The sequence below is a fragment of the Podarcis melisellensis genome (assembly GCF_964234715.1).
Source record: "Podarcis melisellensis genome assembly, chromosome: 4".
NCBI lineage: Eukaryota > Metazoa > Chordata > Lepidosauria > Squamata > Lacertidae > Podarcis > Podarcis melisellensis.
This window is the reverse complement of record NC_138531.1, coordinates 6,077,234-6,088,825: the sequence shown is the minus strand read 5'-3', so window position 1 is coordinate 6,088,825 and position 11,592 is coordinate 6,077,234. Positions and strand designations below refer to the sequence as shown.

Below are 11,592 nucleotides of genomic sequence, written 5' to 3'. Positions count from 1 at the left end.
ATTGTGGAAAAACATGAAGAAAGGTCAGAGTACAAACTTGAAGGGCTTATTAAGGGTTTGCATAAAAGATGCTAGGTAAAATTGCATTCTCTGAAGTAGGAGCTTAGGATAATTCTTCAACGATGTGCAGAGACTATTGTATCATCTACTGTGTGTATTGCAGAAAATGTAGTTATTTGCCTCTTGCTGAGGATTATTACTTCAAGAAACTTTAATCTCTCCAACCCATTCTCCAAGTGCTTCAATTAGAGCAGAATAAATGATTTACCCATTGATAGGCAGACCTTCACTTATTTTCATAAATGTTATCTCTTCAAAACTTTTAATACTGTTGGAGAGAACTTGTTTTTGTTTGGTAATTTAAAATTCCCTAAGGCATGCAACTGTATTTTACTGCATTCTTGCATATTGCCCTAGAATATATACACTTTGTTCCAAATTGTGTGGAAATATATTCTTTAAAATTTGGATTCAAAGAACGTAAGATGAACCTGCTGGATCAGGGAACTGGCATTTAGAGGCACACTGCCCCCAATGGTGAGGTTCAAGCACAACCATTGTAGGCTGCAGCTATGATGAGAGGCCATAATAAGTGACTATTACTATGAAATGTAAATGGGTGTTCAAGCTCATATGCAAAATACATGGCTCTGCTTGGATCAAAACAAAGCAATTGATCTTAAACCTGTGTTGCTATAGGAGAAAGTAACCATAACATTTAACTTAAAAAAACACTCACTTTTCTTTTCTTTTTTCTTTTTTTAAACAGGAAAAACCCCTTGAATTTATCCAACCGTTGGCCTTTAAGCATTTGTGAGACTATTGCCCTTTGTTAAAATCTTTTAGTCCTTCTCTTACAGAAATGAGGATTCTACTCTAAAGCCATGTTGGACCAATAGAGAGTTGGATCCAAAATAAAGAAAGCCAGCCAGCTAGCACACCTTACCCTCAATTCCATCCCCTTTTTTCTGCTGCCCAGATGTTTGTTTTTTTTATCCATGATAGGCAGTTCTTGGCTTTTGTCTTTCCTGGGAGAGAATAGAGGAGTGCACCTTTGGGGGTGAAGTCAAACCATTGGAAAGGTATAGAGCTTGTTGTGGCTCTAGAGACCGATACGGAAGAGAGATGTTTTGCTATAGGTGGGACAGATGAAGAAGAAGAAGAAGAAGAGGAGGAGGAGGCGGAGGAGGAAGAGGAGGAGTTGGAGTTTGGATTTGATATCCTGCTTTATCACTACCCTAAGCGGCTAACATTCTCCTTTCCCTTCCTCCCCACAACAAACACTCTGTGAGATGAGTAGGGCTGAGAGACTTCAGAGAAGTGTGACTAGCCCAAGGTCACCCAGCAGCTGCATGTGGAGGAGCGAGGAAGTGAACCCGGTTCACCAGATTACGAGTCCACAGCTCTTAACCATTACACCACACTGGCTCTGAAGGTGTCCGGTTGTGCTGGTGTAGGTGTACCATGACATTTCTTCTCTCTGCACTCTTCCCTGTGGTAATTCCTCCTTTGGTCACTACTGTGGACATATGAAATGACCGGCTGTCTCCAGGCACGGTGGTCATCTGCAAGGGATTCCTGCATGGCAGGCTTGATGTTGCCATCCTTCCTGTCTCATTTGCAAACATCTTTGCAATGCAGAATAGGTCTGCTAAAGGGCCTGGTGACAGAAGCCAGCTTCCCATAAAGCACATTCCTAGGGATCCTGACATCTTCCATTCTGTGGACATGAGCAAGCTACTGTGGGAGAGGTAAAATAATTTGTGGATGAAGTGGGTTCTGGTCAGCCATCGGGAGATAGGGTGCTTTAGCAAAGCTTGCTATGGGATTCCCCTACTTGTTTCTACTACTTTGCTTGCTTCTATATGTTTTCCATGGAGAGTGGAGGCATGGTAAATATGTTTTGTCCACTGGGTGTGGGTGTGGGTATGGATCTGAACCAACTCAGGTTTCTTTGGTTGTGGCTGGTGCCCCTTTCTAGTCTTTGTGTTTCTTTTGTGTGTTTCTTCTGTGTTGGGTCCATGTCACTCATCCTATGTGGATTGGCTCCCTCCATGTATGTGTGGTTTTTTGCCATCATTGTTGTTTTTGCTTGTGTGTTTCCCCACTCCTGCTCCATGTACCACACATTTGATGTTCCTCTAGCATGGATGTGGCATATCTCTGCGCCAGCATATGGTATTGTGAGTCTAGGATTGTTCTCTAAATCATCCTATATATCCAGTATCTTGGAAATTCATTCTAGTCCATGTCCAGAGGCAAACTAATAACTTCAGAGTAGGCTCCCAGTATGTTTCCGAGCACAATTCAAAGTGTTGGTGTTGACCTTTAAAGCCCTAAACGGCCTCGGCCCAGTATACCTGAAGGAGCATCTCCACCCCCATCATTCTGCCCGGATGCTGAGGTCCAGCGCCGAGGGCCTTCTGGCGGTTCCCTTACTGTGAAAAGCAAAGCTACAGGGAACCAGTCAGAGGGCCTTCTCAGTAGTGGTGCCTGCCCTGTGGAACGCCCTCCCATCAGATGTCAAAGAGATAAACAACAACTTTACATTCAGAGGATATCTGAAGGCAGCCCCGTTCAGGGAAGTTTTTAATGTGTGATTTTTAATGTATTCTTAATCTTTGTTGGAAGCCGCCCAGAGTGGCTGGGGAAACCCAGCTAGATGGGCAGGGTACAAATAATAAATTATTACACTTAGACACAGGACTGAAAATGCACATTTAAGCAAAATGGACACCCATGGGCAACAGGCCTGTTGATGTTTTCAGGATTAAAACACTATTTTGTGTTGGTTCAGTTCTCTTTTTTTGAATGACAGCTGTAATGGAAATTTATGAGATTTACCAGCATTTTTTAAAAAATAAAGAATTATGTAATTCACATATATACAAAGCAGTAGGCTGAAGCCAAGCATTCCATACTGATAAATCTGATGCAAAACATGAATTAGTAAGCTGTAGAAAAATAACACTAATATATTAAGTAAGTTTTTAGCACAACCACTTTGGAATTCCCTTAAGAAATACCATTTACATTTTCAGCTATTCTTTGCATATTTGTTGTTAATGAGTGTGTCTTGTCTGTGCACTAATAATGCTTTGCTAACGAACAATTCACAATGTAGCTGCACTTGAAAATAACCCACTCTAAGCTATCTAGCTGTTGTGATGAAATTTCGTCCGTACTTTTCTTGGCGACCTTAATGAACAGATAATAATCTAGAATTCATTACCAGATCAAGAGCAATAGCAGCAAAAGGTTCAAGTAGTCTGTTCATAATTATTTTTCCTTCCAGCATCAAATTATTCATACTTCCATCAATACTTTCTTTAAAATGTAAAGAAAAATAGGATATTTAGATCAGTGTTTCCCAACCTTGGGCCTCCAGATGTTTTTGGCCTACAATTCCCATCATCCCTAGCTAGCAAGACCAGTGGTCAGGGATGATGGGAATTGTACTTCAAAAACAGCTGGAGGCCCAAGGTTGGGAAACACTGATTTAGATTGTGAAGCATTTTTAGGATAAACCACAAAGTACAAAATTTACAACATAGTCTCTAGTCTCGTTGGGAGATGAGTTCAAGACTTTGCTGCGCTTCTGAGGTGGTATCAGGCTATGTGAGATAAATTATAACAGCCAATATAAAGTATTATTTCTTTAGCAAGATTTATAGATCCCTTAATGAGAAAACTCTCTAACTGGTATGCACAATAAGCTTATCAGTAAATCAGATAAAAGCAGCAAAACTGTTTTAAAAAAACAAGCATACATAACATAATGATCAATAAAACACAGATTAAAAACAGGAAAACCCTTAAAAAACAACAAGTATAGATAACTGAAGTATATGTCTAGAGAGGCTTGTGAGCTTTAAAATAAATAAATAATAAAGTTTCCAAAGGCATCTAAACAATATCGTGAGAGAGTAGTGAATGAATAACTGGAGGAGCCCAAGCCATTTTGCTGCCTGAGGCAAAGGACAAGATGGTGTATTCCCCATTCTGTGCACAAAATCTGACTAGACTGGTAGTTGAATCATACTTCAGCACCAATGATGGAACGAAGTCCCCACTGCTTCCTAGGACAGCCAGCAAGCTTAGGGGCTGCAGGACAGACCACATAGGACACATTCCACGCCAACCCCCCAGAATTTGCCATCTGAGGAAGCTGCCTTGGGACTGGGACCATAGAGACATGCTTTTTAATCATCAGCTACAATGGGCTGAGTTTTCTGTGATACAAAAGGAGGTTGAGGGAACATTCCACAAGGGAGGGTGTCTGAGAAGGGGTGAGGAGCTGCAGGCAAGAGGTGAGATAACTGGGCTTTTGAGGCTCAGAGCACATTTCCCCACAGGAGAGCCGTAGAAAGAATATAGTTGGTCAAGGGAGCCATGGACTCAAAAAGGTTCAAAACCTCTGGATTAGTGTATTCACTAAGGTGACTCACCCAATTTGCCTTGTGGCTTCATGTTAGGAATGCAGATGAACTTCCTTTAAATGGAACAATAGAAATAGTGAAGCAAATGCTAGGCTTGCACTCCACTGACCTTGAAGGAGTGCTGGTAACTTGTTGACCTACCTTTTGTCCCAGTTTTGGCTTCTTGTCCTCTTTGCCCTCATCAGTGTCTATTTCTGGTTAAGGGACTTCACTTCTGATGCAGTTTCTCCTCTTCTCTCATCCATTTCCGTCAAACTTGCCTGCTTCTTGTCACTCACCATAATAGGTCAGATATTATTTTGTACAGTAAGTCTGATATACATATATATTCATTACTCTCATTCTTCTATTATCCATATAGTATTACTATTTGTAATGTAATCAATCATAAGCTGAATCAATGAGTGAATGTTTGAATGGATGATAGCTCTGCTTAAACTGCTGAAAGCTATTGATGGCCATCTCAAGAAGGGGGGAGGGCTTTGCCTTTGAGAATCTGAGAGATGAGCTACCTTCCTCAGAAACTACAAATTAACAAGGAATGAATTTGCTGAAATTGAATAGTCAGGGCAGTGATCTTCTAGAGAGGACAGCAGAATCCTGTTAACTATGGTGCCAACCTGCCTATTGTGTCACTTTGGACGCAAGCTCAGAGTTCTAAAAAGAGACATTTTGAGGGTGAACATCCCTACAGCACCCCCAAAAATAGTCCATCAGTGTCCAACTCTGTGCTTCCAGACTGGTCACCTAATTAGACATGGAAACAATAATTGGAAACACTATTCTTGCAGAGCATGTACGAATGCACTGTTTAACTCAGAGCTCTTGAAAAGATGAAATTAATAAACCATTTTTTTGGAAATCTGGTACCTTTGTCTTTTTAAAAATATGCTTTTTATTAGTTTTCTTACACACAAGATATTAACAAAAATGATAAAATAATAGCAAGAATACATACATACATACATACATACATACATAAATCCATATGTTCTTACAAAAGAACTTATGCCACCATATTCTTCATTCCCAATTCCTTATCTTTCCCAATAGACTTCCATCCTCCTCAAAGCGGGTCTGTCTTAACTGCTTAATAAACTGCTTCTTTAATCATATCACCATTTCTTCTGTTATCTGAATATTATACTTATAATCCATATTGTGTTTTGGGAAAATTAATCAAAGCATGTCCAGGTTTTAACTTGAGGGCACTGTTTTATAAAATATTCTTTATAAATTTCCCACTCCTTTTGGAACTTTTGGTTTGGCTGTCTCCTAATTGTCTCTGTCATTTTTGCCATTTCGAGATATTCAAATAATTTATCCTGCCATTCCTCTTTTGTTGGTACTAATTCTCCTTTCCAATTTCTGGCAATTAATATTCTTGCTGCTGTTGTAGCATATAAGAATATTCTCTTTTTTCATTTGGAATATCTGAATCTAAAATGGCTAAGAGGAAGTCTTCTGGTTTCTTTATGAAAGTTTGCTTAAACATTTTTTTTTAATTCCTCGTATATAATATTCCAAAAATTCTTAATTTTTTTGCAACCCCACCACATATGAAACAGTGTCCCTTCTGTCTGTTTACACCTCCAGCATGTATTAGATCTCATTTTATACGTTTTGGATCGTTTGCTGGGAGTTATATAGCACCTGGTACCTTTGTCTTGGTCCATGTGCTTTCCCAGGTAAGAAGGAAGGAAGGAAGGAAGGAAGGAAGGAAGGAAGGAAGGAAGGAAGGAAGGAAGGAAGGAAGGAAGGTATTCTTTAGCATTCCCCGTTCTTCAGATTTGTACTCTGTATAGAATTCTCTATTAACAGAGGATCTTTGTTCCAACTTTGAATATGCCTCATGCAGGATCTAAGTGGAGTAGAGTAGTAGTACTTTGGATTTGATACCCCACTTTATCACTACCTGAAGGAGTCTCAAAGCGGCTAACATTTTCCTTTCCCTTCCTCCCCCACAACAAACACTCTGTGTGGTGAGTGGGGCTGAGAGACTTTAGAGAAGTGTGACTAGCCCAAGGTCACCCAGCAGCTGCATGTGGAGGAGCGGAGACGCGAACCCAGTTCACCAGAATACAAGTCCACCGCTCTTAACCACTACACTACACCACACTGGCTCTCACCACACTGGAGAATGGAGTACACCTGGAGTACTGTGTCCAGTTCTGTGCAACACAATTTAAGAAGGATATTGACAAGCCGTAATGTGTGCAGAAGATGATCAAGCATCTGGAAAACAAGTATGATGGCGAATGGTTGAGGTAGTTGTGCATATTTACCCTGGATAAGAAGAGACTGAGAGAAGATATGATAGCCATCTTCAAACAGAGGTCCCAACTCATGGGGGCCAGGCTCTTTTGGAGAGGGGGCTGCCCCCCATGTCCCCAAAAATAGGGATGGAGGAGGCTGAGCATGGAGCCGAGTGCAGCACAGCTTCAGCTGCTGACTCCTTCTCCTCTTCCTGTCATGAAGCAGCCTCCTGCTGGTAGCAGTAGCAGGAGGAAGCAGATGATGAACTGAAGCCATGCTGCTGCTGTGTCTGGCTCCTCTCCTGGCTCCTCTCGATGTCCTGACATCACATGTGTCATGGCCCCCCATTGCCCTCACAAGTTGGTGCCTTGTCTTCAAATATATAAGGGCTGTCAGGTGTAAGATGGAAGAAGCTTGCTTTCTCCTGCTCCAGACGGTAGGACCTGAACACATGACTTCAAGTGACAAGAATGGAGAATTCCGACTAAGCAGTTGAATGGACTCCCTCAGATTCTTCTGCACTGGGGGTTTGGAAGCAGAAGTTGAATGGCTATCTGTCAGGCTTTAGTTGAGATTCTTGCATTGCAGATGGTTGGACTAGATGACCCTCAAGGTATCTTGCTATTATACAATTCTATGATTCTGTTGATTCATTGAGAGAGATCATTGACCCCATCTCATTGCATAATGGGCAGAAATGGCTGTTAAACCTCTCTGGTGTAAATATGTCATTACAACATCCAGAAGTCCCATTGTCTTCAATTGAGCTTACTGCCCAATTGTGTTTAGGACTGCACCGTTAATCTACACCAACTGAATTTAAACAGACTTAGAGTACAATCCTCTATATGCCTACAGAGAAGTCCCATTGACTTCAATGGACTTAATCTATGGTAGGCAGGTTGCAGACCATTCCTCCTCCTCAAGGAATTCTGGGAGCTATGGGGAATGTAACATATCTGCTAATTCTCAGCATAGTCATAGGATCCTTTAGGGGAAGTTCTGAAAGTGAAACCAATAGAAAATCATTATATGTCTTCAATGCAAATATACTTTAATTATTTTGATAATCCTGCCCTTCCTACTGCCCTGCCCCCTGAATTCACACTAAGCAACCCAGAGTAAGACTTGATCACATCATTAAGCTACTGAATTTTGACTATTAAGTAATTGTGGCTTTGGGCTTTTATATGTTCTCGTATACAGATGCAAATGTTGTATTCTGCATATCACTTTTATAGCAATAAAGTAATTACTTTTCAGAAATGATTCATTATATTGGGCAAAATGCTAATTTTCATTGCTGGAGGATATACAGATAACTGGCAAAGACATTGAGATTCACAATGAAGGGATGGGTACCTTTAAATGTCATCAGAGTAATTTGAAACATTAAAAACTTTGCCTTGGAAAACTTGTCTGAATGCATTATCATAACTCACTGCAGTCACTTTTCAGATATATCTTGAAGTCTGTAACCCACAAACTCACAAATAGTTTCACTGGATTAAGTACTCTGGAGTGATCCAGTTGACATCTTTAGCCTATCAGTTTTTAGTGTTCTGAAGGTCCAAGTAAACTCAGGAGATGACCTTGGACCACTCAGTGTTTCTCAGACTACCTACCTAACAAGATTGTTGTGGGAATAAAAGGAAGGAAGAACTATAGTTGCAACCCTGAACTCCTAGAAAGCAAGCAGGAATGTAATGAACTTAATATATTTATCAAATTTATGACCTAACTTTCTCCCTGCAGCTTCTATTTTAGCATGACAGGAAATCTGTTTCTTAAGACTGCACAATAAGGTTCATGGCTGAATGTGGATGTGAATGAACAGACCTGTTCATGACCAACACTCTCATTTCCCTTCGGGTTCCTATCCAGCGGTATGCATGGAATGGAATAAGTGTTTGTAGGTGTCTAAATCTCATCCATGCTCCCTCACCACCGAACAACTGATCAGTGCAACTACCATTTTCTGACTAAGGCAAGATGTGCTTCCTCACCATCAAATGATGGAATTATTCTGTATGTGTATCTCCCTTTGCCCCTGGCTTTTAAAGTCAAAGAGGAAAGGACTGGAGGAAGCCATGGTTCTGCGAAAGAACAGAGAGTTATATTTCACTGGTCATCAACAGCACCAGGCAAGACAATTATTAGGAAAAGATCTCATGATCTCTAGAGAGGTCTAATGTTGTATTTAATTTTTTAAAAAATCCTACCAACATTCTTTTGACTTTTGTGTTAGATGAAAACTGGTGCTAATGCTAGACCTTGAGGACCACCCAGCTAATGCAGTCTCATCATAAAACACGTCAAGAGGATCAGAAGTGCTGTACCCCTAGCAAGAGCATGAAAAGAAACCTGCTTTACAATTCTGGGAGCTATGGGTAAAACAATCCCCAGGAACTTATGAGTGTTATAAACATAGGAGGTTATCTAAGAGTATAAGGTGAGGTGTGTCTGACTCCCTCAATATTGACTTTCAGGTGGAATTTAAAAACATTCCTGATTACCCAGGCATTTGGTGGCTGAAAAATTTTGTTTCTGTATCCTGAAAACCAGGAGAACATGATCACTTCCTCCCAAGTTTCCGAGCACTTCCACTTCATCAATCAGTTCCTCCCTATTGGTGAGGACCAGGTCCAAGACAGATGATCCCCTTGTAAGTTCTTCCACCTTCTGGGAAATGAAATTGTCAGTGATGCAATGGAGGAATTTGTCATACCTTACACTCTTGGCAGAGTTTGAGTCCCAGCAGATATCAGGGAAGTTGAAGTCCCCCATGATTTCTATTTCACTCCTTTTTGAATGTTTGGTAATCTGCTCTAGTAAGGCCAAGTCTTCAGTCTGGCTTGGCAGTCTATAGCAGACACTCACAGTAAGGTCACTGTTGTTTCTCTTACAATTTTTACCCATATACTCTCAATCTGCTTTTCATGCTCCAGGTCATGGATTTCTTCATAAGTGTACACATCCTTCATATACAGTGCTACTCCTCTTCCCTTCCTATTTGGTCTATTCCTTTTGAACAGGTCATATCCCTCAATTCCTACATGCCAGTCATGAGTCTCATCCCACCAGGTTTCAATAATGCCTACCAGGTCGTATTTGCCATCCTGTATTAAAAGCTCCAGTTCATCTTGTTTGTTTCCCATACTCTGTGCATTTGTGTAGAGACAACTGACACCATGAGTTGTTCCCTCCAGCTGCTTCCTTCCTGTAGTTTCTTGCCCTTTAGCAGGTTTCTGGAGCACCACCTCAATTTCCTGTGCATCAATGAGGCTATTATCCTCAGTGCCAGGTGCTGTTTGGTCATTCATATTGTTTTCTCCTTCTCCCTCAAGATCTAGTTTAAAGCTCTCTTGGTCAGATTCTCAAGACTCTTGGCAAACACATTCTTTCCAACTTCTGCGAGGTGCGGCCCATCTCTCACCAGAAGTCCTTCCTCAAGGAAGCGGAGACCATGATCCAAGAAGCCAAATCCTTCCTGACGGCACCACCTGCGCAGCTAGTGGTTTACTGCAGTATTTTCCTCTTTTTTCTTGGGCCACAACCTTCAACAGGAAGGAGTGATGAAAAGACTACCTTTGCCCCAAAACTCTCCAGCTGCCCAGTGAGTCCTAGTTCCTTGCTATGTGTTGCAGGCTATGCATGACAGTATTATTTGTACCCACATGAATCAGAAAGAAGGGGTAGTGGTCAGTGGGCTTTATAAGACTTGGCAATTTCTCCGTCACATCGTGAATCTTTTCACCTCTATTTCCCCCAGTAGGGAGTCCCCTATCACCCCGACTCATCTCCTCCTCCTCTAGGGAGTAGCAGGAATCATTCTATGGGCTGTGCCTTCCAAAGTCTGCTTGGAGTGTTCTGAGGTCTGCTTCTGTTGTTCTTGAGTCTTCCCCTCTTGTTTATTGGAACTTATTTTGATATTGTTGAGATACAAAAGGGGAATTCACTTGAAAAAGGAATGAGCTGAAAACTATGGTGAGATATGCATACTCCTGTTATGAAAAGAAATTTAGAAAATCTCTAAGGTAAACTGAAAGGCAGGTATGACAAAACACAGCAAACATTTGAAACAACAGAGATAACATGGGAAAACCCATTCATCCTTACACAATATACATTTTTACAGCACAATTGTATGCCTGCTTAGTGAGTAGTAAGACCCATTAAGCTTAATGGGACTTAATCCCAGGCATGTGCACATAAGAGTGCAGCCTTGGTTGTTTACTCAAGGAGAAACAACCACTTTTTCTTCCTGACCCAAAGGTGTCTCATCACAATGAGGCTGAAGTGATACTTGCTGAGTTATTTTGGCATTAATCACATTTACTATGTGGCAGACCACAATTCTCTTGTTCTTGGGCACCACCCTTGGGAGCAGAAGGTCACTGTTATCAAACAGCAGTGTCTGCAGCCGCTCAGGCTGAGTCCCACTTCCTTGACAGAGGTCAGAGAGAAGCAATTGAAGTTAATTTTATGAGACATCTGTTATATCTGTGGTTATAGTAATTCATCAGGATTGCCCTCCAAGTATCACTTGCTGAGAGGAATGGCAAAGATAGCAGAGACCCTAAGATAATAGTAGCAGTTCATCTTTTTAATTAATAATGTGTAATGAAACTATGCTTCAAATAGGTAACAAAATCAGCCCACCCTAAATGGATATACATCCGTGGATAGATAAAGTGTCTCAATAATTAGCAAGTTTTGCTTTCCTATGCTGGTCCTAGAACACAGGAAGCCGCCTCATACCAGACTATTTGTGGCTGGATATTCTGAAGTTCACCTTGTTTTCTACTAAGTCGGACACCACCCATTAATCAAGTAGTGACTTGCCAAAGCCATCCCATGAATTTTAGGGAGTGGTGATCCAGTGAAGCAGGAATTT

General features: G+C 41.1%; 1 protein-coding gene across 1 annotated transcript in view; it reads left to right on the top strand.

Annotated features, from left to right (window-relative positions):
- LOC309368757 (uncharacterized protein) overlaps window positions 1–11,592 on the top strand; it is a gene marked incomplete at its 3' end in the record, with an annotated part of 324,407 nt that overhangs the window by 82,751 nt on the left and 230,064 nt on the right. The gene's annotated exons all lie outside the window — the stretch shown is intronic.